The following is a 19,333-nucleotide window of genomic DNA, read 5'->3' on the forward strand; positions in this document are numbered from 1 at the left end:
CTTTATTGAGCCCATTTTTGTATGAAATGTTCCCTCGGTATCTCACATTTTCTTGAAGAGATCTCTAATCTTTCCCATTCTATTGATCACTGAGGAAGGCTTTCTTATCTCTCCTTGCTATTCTTTGGAACTCTGCATTCAGATAGGTATATCTTTCCTTTTCTCCTTTGCCTTTAACTTTTCTTTTCTCTGCTATTTGTAAGGCCTCCTCAGACAACCCATTTTGCCTTTTTGCATTTCTTTTTCTTGGGATAATCTTGATCACTGCTTCCTGTACAAAGTCATGAACCTCCTTCCATAGTTCTTCAGACACTCTATCAGATCTAATCCCTTGCATCTATTTCTCACTTCCACTATATAATCATAAAGGGATTTCTCACTTCCTCTGTATAATCCCTTGAATCTATTTCTCACTTCCACTGTATAATCATATATATACATACACACACACAGTGGAATATTATTCAGACTTAAAAATGAAATAAATGTTGATGTATGCTATGACAAGGATTAACCTTGGGTATATTATGCTAAAGGGATTTTAAAAAGTCACAAAAAGACAAATACTGTATGATCCTACTTACATAAGTAACCTATAAAATTCATAGAAACAGATACTACAAGGGTTATTGCAACTACAACCCAATTTTTTTTAAAAAGAAAAGAAATACAGGGTGGTTGCCAGGGGCTGAGAGGAGAGAGGAATGGGGTGTTAGTGTTCAATGGATATGGAATTTCAGTTTTGCAAGATCAAATAATTTGGGAGCTTAGATGCACAACAACGGGAATGTACTTAACACTATTGAAGTGTACCCCTAAAAATGGTTAAGATGAAAAATGTTATGTTTTGTATCTTTTAAATATATTTTAAATTTAAAAATTACATAGCTGTATACACGTGTTATACCACTGTTAATTTCCTTGCTTTGATAATGTACTATGTTAATGTAAGATGCAACCATTTAGGCATGCTGGGTGAATGGAACAGGGAGCCTCCATGTATGGTCTTTGCAATTTCCTGTGAATCTATAATTACTTCAAAGCAAAAAGGTTCTAAAATTTATATTCTTGTGTTAAAACAATTAAGGAAGTTAGAGATTGTCAATTAAATCTCTTGGACCAGGATAACAGAACTTTATGGAGACAGAGATTAAACTGTTTAACTGCAGCATGCCCATGGGGGGAACTTTAATCAGAAAGAAGCTCACAAACCGGAACCCAGTTGGACTAAGTAACGCATGTAATTACTGACCTGGACTCTTGGGCCCCTGAATCAATAGAAATTGATAAGAGGCCAGACAAGAAGCACGAGGGAATGAAAACAAGAGTTAAGACACCCAAGCTCACTATTTTATCTATTTTTAATCTCCTACAAAAATCCTGTGAGGAAACAACAAATGCTGGAGAGAGTGTGGAGAGAAGGGAACCCCCCTTCATTGCTGGGGGAATGTAAGTTGGTACAGCCACTGTGAAGAATAGAATGGAGGTTCCTTAAAAAACTAAAATTAGATGCAACAATCCCACTCCTGGGCATATATCCAGAGAAAAACATGATCCTAAAGGATACTTGCACCCCAATGTTCATTGCAATACTGTTTATACTAGCCAAGACATGGAAGCAACCTGAATATCCATCGACAGAGGAATGGATAAAAAAGATGTTGTACATGTATGCACTGGAATATTACTCAGCCATTGAAAAGAAGGAAATAATGCCATTTGCAGCAACATGGATGCACCTATAGATTGTCATACTGAGTGAAGTCAGACGGAGAAGGAGAAATATTGTATGACGTCCTTTATATGTGTAATCTAAAAAGAATTGATTCAAATAAATTTTCAAACCAGAAAGAGACTCACAGACTTAGAGAATGAACCTATGGTTGCCCGGGGGAAGGATAGGGGTGGAGGGATAGTTAGGGAGCTTGGGATGGACAAGTACACAGTGCTATATTTAAAATGGAGAAGCAACAAGGACCTACTGTATAGCACATGGAAATCTGCTCAATGTTATGTGGCAACCTGGATGGGAGGGTGTTGGGTAGAGAATGGATACATGTATATGTACGGCTGAATCCCTTCAGTATTCACCTGAAACTATCACAACATTGTTTGTTAATCCGCTATATCCCAGAACAAAATAAAAAGCTAAAATGTAAAAAAAAAAAAAAAAAAAAATCCTGTGAGGTACATATCATCAGCCCCCCTCCAACTGTCTCCTAGCATCCCACATGCCCCAGGTATCACTGAAGATAATTGACATGAAATTCATGAGAGCTCTACTCCCCAAAACTGATGGAAGCAGTAGCTTCAAAATTACTTCCTTCTTCTCTTCTTTGGATGGTGCAATTATCCTGTACATAGCTGTTCTCCCGGCACAGTTCCTATGACAACGGCTCTCTCAGATATTTTTCTGCCCATCCATAGTACTCATGGCTCTTCTTGTTACCAAAGAAAATCATCAAATAAAGCCTTATGTCAAGGGTTTTGTTAACGGGAAATCTTTTGTTAATGGGGACTCTCAGAAAAGAGCTATGATGCTCCATCAACCGAGGCAGCAAATTGCTTTAAGCTGTTTCTGTTTAAATGTTATAAAGCCTCATACACACTCACTCTCTCCAGCACAATAATTGGGAACATGTACAATTAGATGTCATAGTTACTAGTACAATGCAAAGCAAAGAGTTTCATTCTGATTGATCTCTTTTAAAAAATCTTTTTCTCGATGATGTTTCTTTCATTTTAATTGTCTGTTGCAATTTGCTTTACAATATCACAGTATGTAAACATTTGGAACTCTGTGGGCACAATTCAACTCTAATCTACACCCCAGGGATCAATGAACATATGAAGCAGCCTGATCTAATAAACACCCTAAGAAATGGCCAGGTGGCATTCAAAAGTATTTTTGTCAAAAAAAAAAAAAAGTGAAATTGTTAGTCACTTAGTTACCCTGACTCTTTGCGACTCCAGGGATTGTAGCCCACCAGGCTTCTCTGCCCATGGGATTCTCCAGGCAAGAATACTGGAGTGGGTTGCCATTCCCTCCTCCAGGGGATCTTCCTGACCCAGGGATCCAAGCCAGGCCTCCTACATGGCAGGCAGATTCCTTACTGCCTGAGCCACCAGAAAAGCCCATATCAACACTAAAAGTCCTATTATTTTAGTGTGTTAGAAAGACTTTCCAACTGGTGAAATCAGTAGAGTTTAAGTTATGAAATTGTTAGAAGTTGGGCATCTCCATCTTTGCAGGAACAAGGTGGAAATACCTGTCTGGGTCAGTAGTTCACACCAGGAGGACAGTTGGTATGGCCCTGTACCCCACCCATCAGTGGATGATCCTGTTCTCTGATCTGACTAAACAGCCTGACCCCGGCTCCATCAGAACACACTTGTCTTCATCTTGGGGAGAGTCATTCATGAAGGTCCTGGTCATTGTGTCAAGGGTGAAAACTGAAAATATTAGAAGTAAACAGATACTGTACAATTGTTTTATGCCTGCTTGCTACCCAGTATTTGTGTACTTAGAATGATATGGTCTGAAATGAATAACCGACAAGGCCTTATTGTATAGCGCACAGAATTCTGCTCAACCTTATGTGGCAGCCTGGATGGGAGGGGAGTTGGCGGAGAATGGATACACATATATACATGGTTGAGTCCCTTCACTATTTACCTGAGACTATAACAACATCGTTTGTCAATTGGCTATGGTGGTGGTTTAGTTGCTAAGCCACATCCGACTCTTGCGACCCCATGGACTGTAGCCTGCCAGGCTTCTCTGTCCATGGGATTCTCCAGGCAAGAATAACGGAGTGGGGTGCCATTTCCTTCTCCAGGGGATCTTCCCCACCCAGGAATCAAACCCAGGTCTCCTGCATTGCAGGCAGATTCTTTAACAACTGAGCTATGAGGGAAGCCCAGTCTTCATATAATTGGCTATACCCCAATACAAAATAAAAAGTTTTTTTTAAAAAAGAATAATATGGTCTGAAATATACTTTTGCTACAACTATCTGGTAGAAAGGTAGTAAGTGATACTCCCTCTGACTACTGGAGAGCTCTGATGAGGTTCAAAATTACCTGATATTCATGCAACGAAAAGTAACTGGGACTACGTTGGTTCAAATTCTCATATTCCATTCTTCAACACACAGCTCATAATAATCTGTATACCTCAATTTTCCCTGCCAGACTGATATTTGTTTTCGTTGACAGGCTCATTGATCTTTATGCAAGTGCAGTCTCAGAATATTATCTTCAGGCAACGTAGAAATGCTCTAGTGTCCATAAGCAACATTTAGGTACTGAGTCATGAATCCTCATACTAATTCCCAGACACTTTGTTTTTCCTTTTAAGACTATTTTTAGAGCAGTTTTTGTTCATATCAAAATTGAATGGAAGGCATTGTGAGTTCCCATTATCCTCTGTCCTCAATACATGCACAGCCTCCCCAACTATCAACATTCCCCCCCACAGTGGTAATTTGCTACAACTGTTGAACCTACACTGACACATCATTATCACAGGTAGTCTGCAGGTTGACTCAAGGGTTCACTCTTGATTTTATACATTCTATGGGTTTTGACAAACATAATTATATGTATCCATCATGATAGTATCATACAGAGGTGTTTCAATGACCTAAAAGTCTTTTGTGTTCCACCTGTTTATGCTTCCCTTCCACTGCCAACCCCCCGGAACCACTGAATTTTTTATAAATGATATACATTTATTTCCCCTCTCCCTACTATCTCCTTAAAGAGCCCTCCTATCCCCACCTGAGCTCCCAAACCCACTTGCAAGTACTTGTATTACAACACATCTGACATTGTTCCTGTTATTTTCACTAAGACTATGAGTTTTTAAGTAAGGTTTTTCATTCACGTTCATCAGCCTTTCTCCCAGTAGAGGGTCTGGCATGTGATAGGAATGCAATAACTGCTTGGTGAGTGAGCAAGAAAGTGACTCCTGGAAGTTAACACTTATTCCCTTTATGGTTTTGGAATCACTCCTCTACCAGCAGCACTTGTGATTTCCCAAATGAAGCTTTACATGTCTAGGAGTCTGACACGATCAGTCACAATAGGAAAAGCTTGATTTCCCTCCAAAAGAGATGCAACTTTCACTTTCTAAGGCCTTTACTCTGTGGAAGGGTCAAAATGCAGATCAAATATAAGAAGTAAAGAAATAAAGCACCTTTAACAATTCCATGAAGTACAGAAAGCAAATTGTAAAGTCTCAACATCTCATAATGTCCTGAAATGGAAAGTCCATGTGGCTGTTTGGTAAGCCACTGCAGGGCTTTCGTCATTCCAACTTATAGACACTTTTTGAGGCAAAGAATGGACATCGAGAAAACCAATGGCTGGAGTGCCTAGTATTGTTAGGCCAGTGGTGGGTGGACAAAATGGCCAGAAGGGCTCCTCATTGCATAAATATACTTGGGAAACATCCTTTAGGAAAGAATGTCAGGAACATTCTGGAAGGTTTATGTCTGAAATATGTCAGAGACTGGAAAAAACAAAGGTTGGAAACCACTGCTTTTGATTTTAGACCATGCAACCCCAAGCACAGAACTGCTTGACCTAATTTCTGATTCCACAAACAGCTTTGGGGAAATCGTCATTACTTTACCCTAGCCTTCCCAGAACAAGAACCAAACATCCCTGAGGACGCCAAATGACACCACCACCCCACCACCAAGCTGGCACTGGCAAAGAGGTAGGCTATTTGCAGAGAGCACGCCGCCTCTGCTGTGAGTGGGCAGTGAAGTACCAGAGAGATGCGTGCCGCCTGCCTGGAGACAGGGTTGCTAGGTGCCTCTGAAGTAGTGAGACCAAGAGGTGTGCATTATTTCCCCCACACTTCTGATTTTACACAGCGACAGTGGTAGCCTGGAAACAACAGGAAAGAATAGTGCCTGTGATGTCAGAAATAATGGCCAGCCAAGTGCCCTATGGGGCAGAAGGAGCAGGGTTGAAGCTTTTATCAAGGGCAGGAGAAAAAACGTAATGTGATTTGGTTTCACCATAATTGCTTAAGCAGCCTGGGTGAGAACTAATTATGAGTTCTTCTGGCTCCAGAGAAACCCCACCTCTTCCTTCTCCAGGATGGTACTAAAATACCAGCATTGCATCACCAGAAATCACTCCCATTGGCGGCCTTTCTTAGGGAAAGCCGTGTGCTCCGTTTCTCTGAAAGCCACTGGAATCTGAATAGACCCAGGAATTTATATCTTTCCAAGGCAAATAAAATATTCCTGGCACTTCCTTGTCACTTGAAAGCTCCTAGAGTGCTTGCCTATGATTATGTCATAGAGGAAGTATTGTTTTTAAAATGTGGGAGTGATGAAATGCGGACCAGGAAATGAAGGGACAAGTTATAGGCCTTTCGTCACTACAACAGCCCCGCCACTGTGAGACTCGGGGTAAGTCCTGGGTTTCAAAACCAAGCTGTTTATTGGCGATATTTGGTGGCTCTCACTGGGCTCTAGTGGGCTTCCCTGCTGGCTCAGTCAGTAAAGAATCTGCTTGCAATGTAGGAGACTAAGGTTCGATTCCTGGGTAGGGGAGATCCCCTGGAGAAGGGAATAGCAACCCACCCCAGTATTCTTGCCTAGGAAATCCTACAGACAGAGGACCCTGGGGGCCTACAGTCTACGGGGTAACAAGAGTCGGGCATGACTTAACGACTAAACAACAACTGGGCCCTAATGGCCCTAAAGAGTAAAGGACTTTTGCTCAGAAAGTTGCTCACTTAATTCTCAGCAGAGGTAACACTGAAAATCAACTTGTGTTCATCCAGGTTAATAGTCCAAACTGCAAGCAAAGTAGTACTGCTATAGTGTGATTATTTGGAATCTTTGTGAGCTCTGAGAATGAGGCAAGTAGATATACAGAAGTAAGAAGAACTGAGTTCAAATCCTAGGTTCAATCTGGGTTCAAACCCTATACTAGCTATACATAAGTTACTTGCCTTTTCGGAATGTCCGATTCAGCTGAGAAAAGAGGTAAAACTACCCGTTCCTATGTAAGGATGAGTCACAATATGTAAAGTGTCTGCGCTGCACTTGGAACACAGGATGTGCACAATAAATGGGAGCACGTGTCACAATTCTCTCTCGACGGGAAAGCCTAAGCTGAGTGCCTCATACACAGGCGGCACTGTGGGGATGACAAAGACACGCCAAGTGTGACTTCTTCTCTGAACCTTCACAATGTAGCTAGTTGGGAGGCAGAAGAGGTGTGAGGACTGAAACAAGCAACAACAAAACAACACTGTAGACTTAGATACTGCAGATCTTCCCCAGCTTAGGATGGGGCTAAGTCCCAATAAACCCTGTATGAATCGGAAACATCCTAAGTCAAAAATGCATCTAACATACCTAGCCTACTGAACATCATAGCTTAGCCTAGGCTACCTTAACCATGTTCAGAATACATCAGTCTACAGTTGGGCAAAATCATCTCACACAAAACCTATCTTATAATACAGTGCTGAGTATCTCATGGGCTTTATTGAATACAGTACTGAAAGTGAAAAACAATAGTTGTAAGGTTACTAAATGGTTCTCTGTGTGTCTGCTGTTTACCTTTGCAACCATGGGGCTGACTGGGAGCTGTGGCTCGCTGTGGCTGCCTGGCATCACGAGACAGTATTGTACTACATGTGGATGGTTCGGGAAAAGATTCAAAGGAGTGTTTCTACTGAATGAGTATCACTTTCACATTACTGTAAAGTCAAAAAAATCGTAAGTTGAAATCACAGTACATCAGGGACTGTCTGTCAATGGTGTAGCACAAATTCGACGCAGGGGAGAAGCTCAGGGGAAAGGAAGAACAATGCAAGTAGAGTGATAACTTCAATCACTTGAACAGAAAAGCAAACCCAAGTGGGGTTTACCCACCACTAAGTTATGACCAACCCAGACAGCATATTAAAAAGTAGAGACATTACTTTGTCAACAGAGGTCTGTCTAGTCGAGGCTATGGTTTTTCCAGTGGTCATGTATGGATGTAAGAGTTGGACTGTGAAGAAGGCTGAGTGCCAAAGAATTGATGTTTTGAACTGTGGTGTTGGAGAAGACTCTTGAGAGTCCCTTGGACTGCAAGGAGATCCAACCAGTCCATCCTAAAGGAGACCAGTCCTGGGTGTTCATTGGAAGGACTGATGCTGAAGCTGAAACTCCAATACTTTGGCCACCTCATACGAAGAGTTGACTCATTGGAAAAGACCCTGATACTGGGAAGGATTGGGGGCAGGAGGAGAAGGGGACGACAGAGGATGAGATGGCTGGATGGCATCACCGACTCAATGGACATGGGTTTGGGTGGACTCTGGGAGTTGGTGATGGACAGGGAGGCCTGGCGTGCTGCGGTTCATGGGGTCACAAAGAGTCAGACACGACTGAGCGAATGAACTGAAGTGAAGGTTCACACAGAAGTGAAACTATAGATTTAACAAAGACAAAAGGGCAGTCCACTGAGAAGAGGCTCATTTAAGCACCCAAAGTATATCTGAGCAAAAGTTATTCACCAAGGCATCATTCTCAAAGAAGACTGGAGCCCTTTGGAAGCTCTAAGCATGGACCTTGACTGGGCTCACCTGTGGTAGACAGGAGATGAGTAGCCAATTTTATTCTACAAGAAAAGTTAGGAAATGAGCAGAGATAAATCATCCAACTCCATAAAAAGTCCAAACTGAAATACAAGTTTAACATGTGGTACTTTGTAAAATTAAATGGCTGATTCTACCCATGACTCTGCTGTTCTCCCTTGTCATGGTGGTGGTGGTTTAGTCGCTAAGTTGTGTCTGACTCTTGTGACCCCCACAGACTGTAGCCTGCCAGGCTCCTCTGTCCATGGGATTCTCCAGGCAAGAATACTGGAGTGGGTTGCCATTTCCTTCTCCAGGGGATCTTTCCAACCCAGGAATTGTACCTGGGTCTCCTGCACTGCAGGCAGATTCTTTACCAACTGAGCTATGAGGGAAGCCCAAGGGTGTGTTGCCTCCCCGTCGGGGAATTGAACCCCGGTCTCCCATGTGACAGGCGGGGATACTCACCACTAGACTAATGGGGACGGCTCCCTTGTCATAGATATCTTTAAATATGTATTAGAGTTATGCCCAACTCCATAAAAATGGATAAACAATAGACAGCATTTTATTTTTCTATAAACCTTAGTAATTTGAATCTGAATCCCCCAGGAAAATCCAGTCTTTATGCTTGACCACCCCCTTATTGGGAAAAGAGGAAGAAAACATAATAGCATTGATTGTGTATTTAAATCACACCCAGGCTTACTATTGGGTACAGATTTGCCTAAATACCATGTGAACTTGAATATAAATAATATTTTCTCCGAAAACTATTCCACAGACGTAAAAAGAGTTACCTTATATTGGGTTAGCCAAAAAGTTCATTCAGGTTTTTTCCATAAGACATTGCAGAAAAATCCTAATGAACTTGTTGGCCAACCCAATATTTAAGTCTTTACAAAGTTCATTATCCTGATTCAATCTCAATAGTGAAAATTTAAAATGCTTACTGAAGTCAGCTGATGAAGTTGGTAAAAAAGGAGGCAAAAATATTTTACACAGAATTGAAGTTATTCTTTGAGATAGGAATTATAAATTATAATAGTTGGATGACATTGCAAATAATCATTTTAAAAATCAACTTTAAAAAGTAGTATAGTAAGTGATCAGTTTAGAAAGATAATAAATGTAGATCTGCTGGTATACACTGAATGTTTGTATCTCTCCAAAATTTATATGTTGAAATCCTTACCCCCGATGTGATTACATAGGTAGGAGCTTTGAGAATCAACAAATTCATGAGGATGGAACTCTTATGAATGGGAATAGTGTCCTCACCAAACATCAAATCTTCCAGCACCTTGATCTTGGACTTCCCAGCCTCCATAACTGTGAGAAATGAATGTTGGTTGTTGAAGCCACTCAGTCCATGGTATTTTTGTAATATCAGCCTGAATAGATTAAGACAACTCATATGGGAAATAAACCAACTGTGGAGTAAATACGACCCACTGAATATATTCATTTGTTTTTTATACTTTTCAGAAACCCTATTAAGACATGGTAAAGAATTTTTTAAGACATCAAATCACAAGGACAAAGAATGGGGACACACACAACAGCATCAAAATTTGGAAGTCTGGAAGGTTAATGAAAGATCGCTAAATGTACCAGTTCCAAGAGTACTGGGTCCCCCAAAAAAGGAAAGAAAGTGAAGTCACTCAGTCGTGTCTGACTCTTTGTGACCCCACGGACTGTAGCCTACCAGGCTCCTCCATCCATGGAATTTTCCAGGCAAGAGTACTGGAGTGGGTTGCCATTCCCTTCTCCAGGGGATCCTCCCAACCCAGGGATCGAACCCAGGTCTCCCACATTGCAGGCAGACTTTACCATCTGAGCCACCAGGGAAGCCCTGGGTCCCAAAATGATGACACAAAAGCTGAGAGGCATTGATTACGCTTGAGTCTTGGGAATTTGTGCACTGAGCAGCTATGGAAGTGGGATTGAAGGTAGAGAAAAAAATCAGTATCAGAGTCTCAAACCCCTATTCACCCCCCAACAAAACCTAGATGTTTCTTTTTGGAAAACCTAAAACAGGGCTCTGGGAGAGTTGGAGAACTGCAATACCAAGCAATAAATTAAAAATATGTGGATACTGGCATTTTGGAACAAAAATCCTCCTTGCCCCTACTCCTCTTTCTTTACCTGGCTCTGAGAATGATAGCATTCAAGCCTGAGCCTCTCAGAAAGGAGTTCAAAACTCTTTCTCTAATGAATCCAGCCCAATTCACTACAAAAAAAAAAAAAAATCAAAGGGAAAGCCTAGACCTGCATTGTCCAATATAGTAGTCACTAGTCACTGGTAGGCTGCAGTCCATGGGGTCACTATGAGTTGGACACGACTGAGCAACTTCACTTTCACTCTTCACTTTCATGCATTGGAGAAGGAAATGCCAACCCACTCCAGTGTTCTTGTTGGAGAATCCCAGGGACAGAGGAGCCTGGTGGGCTGCCATCTATGGGGTCGCACAGAGTCGGACACGACTGAAGCGACTTAGCAGCAGCAGCAGCAGCAGCCACTTGTAGTGATTTACAGTAAAACTCAGTTGTGTTGTGTCTGACTCTTTACAGCCCCATGGACAGAGGATCCTGGTGGGCTACGGTCCATGGGGATTCTCCAGGCAAGAATACTGAAGAGGGTTGTCATGCCCTTCCCCAGGGGATCTTCCCAACCCAGGGATTGAACCCAGGTCTCCTGCACTGCAGGCAGATTCTTTACCATCTGAGAACCCAGGCCCAAGAATACTGGAGTGGGTAGCCTATCTCTTCTCCAGGGGATCTTCCTGACCCAAGAGTCAAACAGGAGTCTCCTGCATGGCAGGCATATTCTTTACCAGCTGAGTTACCGGGGAAGCCAATAAAACTTAGATTAATTAGATTATGTAAAATTAAAGCATCATTTCCTCAGTTGCACTAGCCACATTTCAAGTGATCAAAGATGTATGGCTATTGGTTATTTGACAGACAACATGCCCATCATCAGATAAAGTTACATTAGCACTGGTCTTGACAAATCTTCATACAGTAGAGTCAACAGGCTCCACCCTCACACGCTGTGTGCCATGCTCTCAACTATGTGCAAACATGAAGGATCGCCAGATGTCTAAGACATCTTTTAACACACACACACACACACACACACACAAAGAGAACTGAGTTACAGTTTAAGTAAACTGGAAGAACCAAAGAAAATACACAGAGAAGAAACGTTATCTTTGATATCTTCATGGAGGTAAGGTTCAGTTCAATTCGGTTCAGTTGCTTAGTCATGTCCGATTCTTTGCAACCCCATGAACTGCCGCACGCCAGGCTTCCCTGTCCATCACCAACTCCCAGAGTTTACCCAAACTCATGTCCATTGAGTCGGTGATGCCATCCAGCCATCTCATCCTCTGTTGTCCCCTTCTCCTGCCCTCAATCTTTCCCAGAATCAGGGTCTTTTCAAATGAGTCAGCACTTCGCATCAGGTAGCCAAAGTACTGGAGTTTCAGCTTCAACATGAGCCCTTCCAATGAACACCCAGGACTGGTCTCCTTTAGCATGGACTGGTTGGATCTCCTTGCAGTCCAAGGGACTCTCAAGAGTCTTCTCCAACACCACAGTTCAAAAGCATCAACTCTTCGGCGCTCAGCCCTCTTATTAGTCCAACTCTCACATCCACACGTGACTACTGGAAAAACCATAGCCTTGACTAGACGGGCCTTTATTAACAAAGTAACGTCTCTGCTTTTTAATATGCTGTCTAGGTTGGTCATAACTTTCCTTTCAAGGAGTAAGCGTCATTTAATTTCATGGCTGTAATCACCATCTGCAGTGATTTTGGAGCCCCAAAAAATAAAGTCAGCCACTGTTTCCCCATCTATTTCCCATGAAGTGATGGGACCAGATGCCATGATCTTCGTTTTCTGAATGTTGAGCTTTAAGCCAGCTTTTTCACTCTTCTCTTTCACTTTCATCAAGAGGCTCTTTAGTTTTTCTTCACTTTCTGCCATAAAGGTGGTGTCGTCTGCATATCTGAGGTTATTAATCTTTCTCCCAGCAATCTTGAGTCCAGCCTATGCTTCATCCAGCCCAGCATTTCTCATGATGTACTCTATATATAAGCTAAATAAGCAGGGTGACAATATACAGCCTTGACGTACTCCTTTTCCTATTGGGAACCAGTCTGTTGTTCCATGTCCAGTTCTAACTGTTGCTTCCTGACCTGCATACAGGTTTCTCAAGAGGCAGGTCAGGTGGTCTGGTATTCCCTTCTCTTTCAGAATTTTCCACAGTTTATTGTGATCCACACAGTCAAAGGCTTTGGCATTGTTAATAAAGCAGAAATAGATGTTTTACTGGAACTCTCTTGCTTTTTAATGATCCAGCAGATGTTGGCAATTTGATCTCTGATTCCTCTGCCTTTTCTAAAACCAGCTTGAATATCTGGAAGTTCATGGTTCACGTATTGCTGAAGCTGGCTTGGAAAATTTTGAGCATTACTTTACTAGCATGTGAGGTAAGGTAGATTGTTGTAAAAAAAAAAATCAATACATACAAATAGAAGATATTAGATATTTTTAAAAATACAATGACGGAGTACTTTGCTGGTGGTATAGTGGATGATAATCCACCTGCCAATGGAGGGGACACGGGTTCGATCCCTGGTCCAGGGAGGATTGCACCTGCCTCAGAGCAACTAAGCATATGAGCCACAACTACTGAAGTCTGCACGCTCTGGGGCCCATGAGACACAACTAATGAGCTCCAGTGCGGCAACTACTGAAGCCCTATTGCCCAGAGCCTGTGCCCTACAACAAGAGAAGCCCATGCACCTCAACTGGAGGGTAGCCCCCACTCTCCACAACTAGAGTAAGCCCGCTCAGCAAAAAGACCCAGCACAGCCAAAAAAGTAAATATTTAAAAAAATCAATGACATAAATTACAAACTTGATAGACATGTTATAGAAGGTAAAACTGGGGAAACTACTCAGAAAGCAGACTGGAAAAATAGAAAATAATCAGAAAAGCAGAGGATAATTTCTTAAGTTCAACATTTAAACAAAAGGAGCTCCCAAGAAACCAAACAGAGAAAATGAGGGGAGATAATTATTTAAGAAGCATTTCAAGTGAATTTCCCAGAGTGGAATGACCCAAGTATCCAGACTGAAAGAGAATCCAGAATACCCAGATAATGGCTGAAAATAACCACACCCAAGTCACCTCACCATGAAATCTTAAAATACTGAGACAGAGGCAAGCCTCCGGTGGAGGCAGGGGCTTGGTCACTTAAAAGCATAGAGACTCTGAATATCAATTAAGCATGAGGGAAAAATAAAGGCATTTTCAGACATCCAAGGTATCCAATTGTTTACATCACCTGCACCCTCTCTCAGATAGCCACTTACAAGCTGTGCTTCCTTAACGTCAGTGGATAGATTTTTTTTTAAGCAAAGGAAGCTGTGAGACCATACAGAGGGGGAGAAGTGGAGGGAATCAGAGAAGCCTGGTCATAAGAAATTCAATGATCACAGGTATGTGAGGACACTAAGAACAGTCAGATGAGGGCAGGTTAGCATGCCTCAGGAACGAACGCTTCAGGGCTATGCAACATCACAATACTGGACGTGTCAGACACATCAAGAGATTTAAGCAATTGGCACAACATGGCCATCAAGCATGCTTAGGAAACTATTTTATTTTTAATTAAAGGACAATTTTTTAATCCAGAGAAAATACAATTGTGAATCAGAGAAACGATCATGCTTATATAAGTCACTATATTCTATAAGGCATAGCTGTGAATAACATTTACATCATCATCATAATGCAATACTTTTGCTCTGTCACAAATTATGAAATAACTATAATATAATAAAAAAAATAAAATATGAAATAACTCCCCTAGATAGATGGGGAGCAAAAAGGAATGCATGTACTGGGACAGGGTGAAAGTATAAGAACTAAAGAAAACTCATCTTCCAAAATGAGATATGTCAATATTAATTTGTTGTTGCTATAATGTTATAGTGTTAGTTGCTCAGTCATGTCTGACTCTTTGTGATCCCATGGAATGTAGCCTGCCAGGTTCCTCTGTCCATGGGATTTCCCAGGCAAGAACACTGGAGTGTGTTGCCATTTCCTTCTCTAGGGGATCTTCCCAACCCAGGAATCTCAACCCAGGTCTCCTGCATTGGCAGGTGGATTCTTTACCACTAAGCCACCTGAGAAGCCCATTAATATTACTAGATAATGACTAAAAAAAAAAATCAAGAATGGAAATATTAGTATATAACTTAGAAAAAATAAGATCATATACCTAAGGGGAAAAACAGAACAAAACAAATAAAAGATTTGATAACTTTCCTGGTCATCCAGTGGCTGAGACTCTGCATTCCCAATGTAGGGGGTCCAGGTTTGATCCCTGGTCAGGGAACTAGAGCTCACATGCTGCAACTAAGCCAAAATAAAGAAATAAATAATAAGGACTTCCCTGGTGGTCCAGTGGTTAAGACTGCATTTTTACTGCAGGGGTGCAAAAATCTAGTTGGGGAACTAAGATCTCACATGTCATATCATGTAGAAAAGGGGAAAAAAAATGTGTTGAAAGTGGTTACTTCTGGGTGTTGAGGCTCACGAAGGGCTGTTCCAAAGCTTGCTAAAGTGGCATACTGATTATTCTGAATTAAAGTTACTTAAGAAACAACTAACCTAGATAGCATATGAAAAAGCAGAGACATTACTTTGCCAACAAAGGTCCATCTAGTCAAGGCTATGGTTTTTCCAGGGTCATGTATGGATGTGAGAGTTGGACTGTGAAGAAAGCTGAGCGACAAAGAATTGATGCTTTTGAACTGTGGTGTTGGAGAAGACTCTTGAGAGTCCCTTGGACTGCAAGGAGATCCAACCAGTCCATCCTAAAGGAGACCAGTCCTGGGTGTTCATTGGAAGGACTGATGCTGAAGCTGAAACTCCAATACTTTGGCCACCTCATACAAAGAGTTGACTCATTGGAAAAGACCCTGATACTGGGAAGGATTTGGGGCAGGAGGAGAAGGGGACGACAGAGGATGAGATGGCTGGATGGCATCACCGACTTGATGTACATGAGTTTAGGTGAACTCCGGGAATTGGTGATGGACAGGGAGGCCTGGCATGCTGCAATTCATGGGGTCGCAAAGAGTCGGACACCACTGAGTGACTGAACTGAACTGAGCTGAACTGAAGAAACAACTGGTGGGAAATAAGATATAAAAAGCAACTCCGACTCCCCTCTGTCCTGCTGACAATGAGAAACAAATCTCCCATGTGAAGGAATCCTCCCTATAACAGGAGGATAGAAAGTATCTTTATCCCAAGAGTTAGGGAATTCAAGGCTAAGAAAGCTGTGTAAGTAAATTTTTTTACTTTGTTTATTAGCTTGCTACCCCAAGTACAAGCTCTTTTGTTTTGTTAAATCTTCAAAAGTAATTGTGTCTTTGTCTAAAATAAAACTAACAGAGGAGGAAGATGAACAAGAATTAACTACATGGGACTGTGTGTACTAAGGAAGATGATTATAATGTTTTATAATTTTTTTCACTTGAAACATTGTTAATTTTCAAAGATGTTTTGTTCCTCCAGATTTAAGAAAAACTTCTCCTTTATCTAACTTAGAGCATATTTGTTCTCTTTTAACAACTTAGAGTAGTTTGATAAATTTTATCTTTGTAAGCAGAATAGAAATGTTTATCATTTTTCTCCCTGACTGATCCCTCTGGAACTCAGAAAACTCAGTGATTATTCTTATTTTCATGGCAATAAAGTTGCTTCCATAAGTTCAATAAGAATCTACTCTTCTTGTAACAGGACACAATTAGAAACATTGATTTTATTGCCAAGGCTTTAGCTGGAATTTCACATTTGAGAATGAACCTAGATTCAGAAATGACCAGACAGCTTTGAGGAACTAAGATTGACTTTATGGAGCCAATAAAGTCCCTTGGAAAATCAGCCCACTATCTTGCTTACTGCTGCTGCTGCTGCTAAGTCCCTTCAGTCGTGTCCAACTCTGTGTGACCCCATGGACTGCAGCCTACCAGGCTTCTCCATCCATGGGATTCTCTAGGCAAGAACACTGGAGTGGGTTGCCATTTCCTTCTCTAATGCATGAAAGTGGAAAGTGAAAGTGAAGTCGCTCAGTCGTGTCCGACTCTTAGCAACCCCATGGACTGCAGCCCACCAGGCTCCTCCGTCCATGGGATTTTCCAGGCAAGAGGACTGGGGTGGGGTGCCATTGCCTTCTCCCACCTTGTTTACAGGTTTCCCAGAAACCTTACCAGATGCGTAAGGAAGATCGGTTCCCAGGCAGGCCCAGGAATCTCAGGATATTTTGGGGACCTCAAGAAGAAAGGAATTCACTCAAATCTATCAATTTTGCAGGTGATATCTGATGGCAAATGTTTGACTTGGCTTCTTAGCCTTGAGAGGCTATTAAAAGTTTGCTCTGGGACTTCCTTGGTGGTCCATTGGTTGGGAATCTGCCTGCCAATGCAGGGGATGTGTTTGATCCCTGGTCTGGGAAGATTCCACATGCTGAGGGGCAGCTGAGCCCATGTGCCACAACTACTGAGCCTATGTGCAAAAGCTACTGAAGCCCTTGTACCTAGAGCCTGTACCCCACAAGAGGAACCACCACAATGAGAAGCCCATGCACCACAACTAGAGGGTAGCCCTGCTTGCCACAACTAGAGAAAGCCCGTGCACACACAGCAAAAAAGACCCAGGGCAGAGCCCCCACCCCCTCCTCCCCCCAATAATTAATTGATTGATTTTTTAAAACATTCGATCCGAAGATTCTTTATGAAAAATGCCAGCAAAACAGATTTTTTAAAAACCTGTATAGTAATCACTGTTCTTGCAGAACTCCTATAAATAGCCATGTCAGATGTATTAAATCTAGACTTATTTTGCAAACAAATTAGTCTTAAAGGCTATCTTTGGTAAAAGTATAAGTGATTTTAGAGAGAAAAATTATGTTTCAGTGGAAGCTGCTATAAAACACACTTGTAGATATCAGATTCAAGTTTTACTAATTGTCTTCAAGATTTTGTTTCCTACCTATTAACTGGATGGAATCTTTAATTCTTCTGGTATCCTCCAATATCTGGCTACAACTCTTGAAACAGGTTTCAAATTTTTCCTCCCATCCTTTTTACTTGGAATGATTGCTTAAGATTGTCCTTTTTCCTGAAGCCCTGCAGATCGAAGCTAGATGACTTGATATAAACTTCAAAGAAATCACAGAAATTGCTCATATTTTTAAGCAATCTTCTTCATGTCTGTTGTGCAGGCTGCTCAGAAAGTTTTCCTGAACACTCGATAAGATCATCAGAGATATTTCAAACTGCAAAAGATGATTCAACTTTTGACCTCTAGAAATCTCCTTGACTAGCTGCCTCCTGGGCTCAGAAACTGACTATAGTTGGCTCCAATCATTAACCTCTGTTTTTCTTTGTTTCCACAGATACATCTCTTCTCAAATACCCAATTGCTTGTGCAATGTAGGCCTGACTTTGGGAGCCCACTTGTATCACCATCTCCTGAAATGAGTTTAACTAAACTGACCTATGCTCAGGACTAAGAACCCAATTCAATGAAATAATAGAAAAATCCATCAGCTCAGCTTTTAATATGTGAAACTTCCAGGGAAGTCTTAGAGGAGAAAACTGTGGGGACTCAAGGCAAGCTACCCTCAAAGATACCAAAATGACATATCAATTATTTCAAATTAAAATCACTCTAGAAACAACTGGCAAAAAAAAAAAAAAGTGATACTAAAACACTCTGACCCTCCTCTTTCCCCCTGAAAGTGAGAAAGAAATCTCCCTTGTAAAGGTGTCTTCTATATACCAAGGAGGATAGAAAACATCCTTAACACCAAAAGTTAGGGAACTCAAGACTAAGAAAGTTATATAAACAAACTTCATTACTTCTTCATTTGTCTCTACCCCAAGCACAAGACCCATTGTTTTGTTAAATCTTCACAAATAATTGTTTCCTCTGTGTAAAGATGATATATAAACAGCCTGCTTTGATCACTTTGGGGATCCTATTTCTATGAGACCTCCATACCTATGAATTAATTTTTCTTCTGGTTAATCTGTCTTGTGTCAATTTAATTATTAGAGCAGCCAAAAGACCTCAAGAAGGTTAATAGGGAAAACTTCTCCTCCCATGGGTAAAGAGAGGTAGATGAGAGAGACTAAGTTTTTCTTTGCACATTCCTGTTGAGTTAGTTTACTCTGTACAGTGTGTGCACCTATAACTTTCATTTTCTAAAAAATGAGGAGAAAAGGCTACAAGGGAAAAAAACCCAAAGCTGCATGCCAATGATAGCATCATACACAAATTCCTTTCACCCCCAGTGTTTTCCCTTCTAAGCTTCCCCTAGGTTTTCTGTTTAATGTCACAAGTCCTGCCTCTAAATCCTTCTACTCAATTTCCCTATGGCCTCTCACATATCTTACCTGCTTGCATTTTTTGCTAAGAGTTATGAATCTAGTACTTTTAAATAGTTCTATATACTCAATCTACATCTCTAATTATGACAAAGTTTTTGAGAACTGAAAGCATATCTTGTTCTTTGAAAACTTAATACCTGATTCCATTCTTGCAATGGTGTGGAGACACATATTTCTTAGTAATTATTCATTGAACATATATTATGTGATACAGTCACTTTATACATGCCATCTAATTTCATGCTAGAAT

Source organism: Bubalus kerabau, chromosome 2 (assembly GCF_029407905.1).
Source record: "Bubalus kerabau isolate K-KA32 ecotype Philippines breed swamp buffalo chromosome 2, PCC_UOA_SB_1v2, whole genome shotgun sequence".
NCBI lineage: Eukaryota > Metazoa > Chordata > Mammalia > Artiodactyla > Bovidae > Bubalus > Bubalus kerabau.